This window comes from Pleurodeles waltl, chromosome 12 (genome assembly GCF_031143425.1).
Source record: "Pleurodeles waltl isolate 20211129_DDA chromosome 12, aPleWal1.hap1.20221129, whole genome shotgun sequence".
Lineage (NCBI taxonomy): Eukaryota > Metazoa > Chordata > Amphibia > Caudata > Salamandridae > Pleurodeles > Pleurodeles waltl.
The window spans coordinates 110,332,510-110,335,119 of NC_090451.1; the positions used below are offsets into that span (position 1 = coordinate 110,332,510).

Consider the following 2,610-nt stretch of genomic DNA (forward strand, 5'->3'; position numbering starts at 1 on the left):
CTACATCACTCTAGAATACTCAACTGAACTCTACTCTATACAATTCCACTCTACTTTACTCCTCTCCACTCTATGCCTCTCCACTCTATGCTACTCTACTCCAGTCTATTGTACGCCACTTTATTTTATCCCATTCTACTCTACGCCACTGTACACCACTCAACTCTATGCCACTCTACTCCATTGCACCCCTCTCTACTCTACGCTACTCTACTCCATGCTACTATACTCCACTCTAAGCCACTGTACTCTCCACCACTAAGCTCTATTCCACTCTACTGTATGCCACTCCATGCCACTCTAATCCACCCCACAGAATGCCACTCTACTCTATGCCACTCCACTCAACTCCATGCCATTCCACACTTTTGCACTCTACCCTACTCTGTGCCTCTCCATTCCACTCCATGCCACTCCACTCTATCCCTCTACGCTCTACTCTAGTTCACTCTATGCCACTCCACTTTACTCTCTCCCACTCTACTCTATACTACTTCATTCCATGCCACTTCACTGTACTCCACTCCACTCCATCTCACACAGTATCACTCAATGGCACTACATGCGCTCTACTCTATGCCACTCTACTGCACACTACTCTATGCTGTGCTACTCTACGCTACTCTCCTGTAGGCCTTTCTACTCTATGCCACTTTTTTCTCTGCTCCTCTCTACACCACAGTGTCACTCCATGCAACGCGACTGTATGCTACTCAACTCCACAACACTCTACTTCATGCAGTCCGACTCCACTCCTCCTAATTCTTTGCCACCCCTCTCCATGACACACTGTTCTCTGACTCTATGCCATTCCATGCCACTTCACTCTACACCACACTATGCCACTCTACACCACACTACTTTACTCTATGCTACTCTATGCCATTCTATGCAACCTTACTCCTCTCTACCCCACTCTGCTCTATGCCACTCCATTCCTCACAATGCTATTCAACGCCATGCCAAGGCACACCACTTCATTATATTCCACTGTATTCTATGACACATTACGTCACTCTACTCTTTGCACTTCAATCTACTCCCTTCTATGACCCTCCATTCATCACCACTCCATTGTTTGCTAGTCAAGTTTACGCCACTTCATTCCACACAATGCAACTCTAAAGCAGTATGCACCAAGCAGCTGAATGTGTCTGAAGAGACACCCAGAAAAGAAAAAAACAACAATATGTGGGGGCCTCTTCCGAGCCCCTCCTGGCCTGGAGGAGTTTGGTCGGCCGTGGATTAAGTTTTTGCAGTGTTCACTTCCCCGACCCCAGCGCTCATTAAGCACTTGAGACTTGCAGGGCAGAGTGGTGGATCTTGTTAAGAAGTCTGGGCTTCTTGGTTTATGGGGAGTCTTGTCACTGGAAGCAGAGAGGTAAATATTTGCTGTGATCTGCTACTCAAAGAAAAGACCCTGATCTAACTTGAAAAGATGGGTTTTAAACAAACGCTAAATCTATCCACTCCACGGACACTGTGACCTTTTTTAAGCCTATCAGAGCCACACCAGAGTAGTATTTTTGGAGCCCAAGTAGCTCGCCGTGATCGTATAGTGGTTAGTACTCTGCGTTGTGGCCGCAGCAACCTCGGTTCGAATCCGAGTCACGGCAGTTGGGCAGCATTTTTATTCTCACTTCTTAATATTTACATGAGTTAAGAGCTTGAACCTAATTTCAACGGTGAAATTAAATGTCTTTGAAGAACGCGTTAACAATGTGATTATTTATTTCACCTTTCTGCGCTTTTACGTTTGTGGCGGTGCTGATGTGAAAAGTATGAGCTACAGTTTGGTTTCACGGGACCCGGTCAGCAAGAGGGATGGATGTCTGTGTCTCCTGTACCTGCAGCGCCGAGGCTCCTGTATTGACGCGGAGTAGCTTTCAATGTTGAAAGGGATCCTGCTAGTCAAATATCAGTTTTTGCAGCAATTCAGGCCGCAAAGAAAAAAGGTCTAAAAATATATATTTGTATAGAAAGTAAGACTGAGCTCCCAAGGGTCTGAAAGAAAGAGGCGACGGAGAAGGACACTGAGAGGCGAGCTCACCCAATCAGCGTTTGGCTTCATCATCCCGCACCTGACGGATCACCGGGCAGCTAGAGGGAAAGTTTTAAAACTTAAGCCAAGTTTATTAGTCGTGGTCGAATCGTGAATTACACAATTACGCTCCTTTGTGGAATTTGGAGTAATGTGGGAAAAGACATCTACCCAAGAGCGGAGGAAAAGAGCGCGAGCAGCGGCTGTTGTGCCAGTTCTGTTGCATTTAGAGCGATTTTCTTGCGCAAAGTGTATATCAGGTTCCTTTCGGATCTGAGCGTGTATTTTGCACCAGGAAAACAGCCTTGTGTAATTCTGTACAACCTCGCATAATGTGGCTGTAATTTCGCGTAATTACACTGCAGTGAGTTACACTGGTTACGCCCATCCCTACATTTGACTCATGTTTAACAGAGAGGTCCGTCCATCCATTGATCCATTCATCTGTCCATCCATCTTTCTGCCTGTGTGCCTGCTTATCTATCTGCTCACCTACCTGTGCGTGACTGTGAACCTGTCTAACAGAGTGTTGATGCCTGGCTGTATGCTTTGTTAACACTATAACGCTC

General features: G+C 46.2%; 1 non-coding gene across 1 annotated transcript; it reads left to right on the forward strand.

Moving 5' to 3' along the window:
* Nucleotides 1-1,544: 1,544 nt before the first annotated feature.
* TRNAH-GUG (transfer RNA histidin (anticodon GUG)) lies at nucleotides 1,545-1,616 on the forward strand. Its single transcript has one exon. It is a non-coding gene; the product is annotated as a tRNA-His (tRNA).
* The last annotated feature ends 994 nt before the right edge of the window (nucleotides 1,617-2,610 follow it).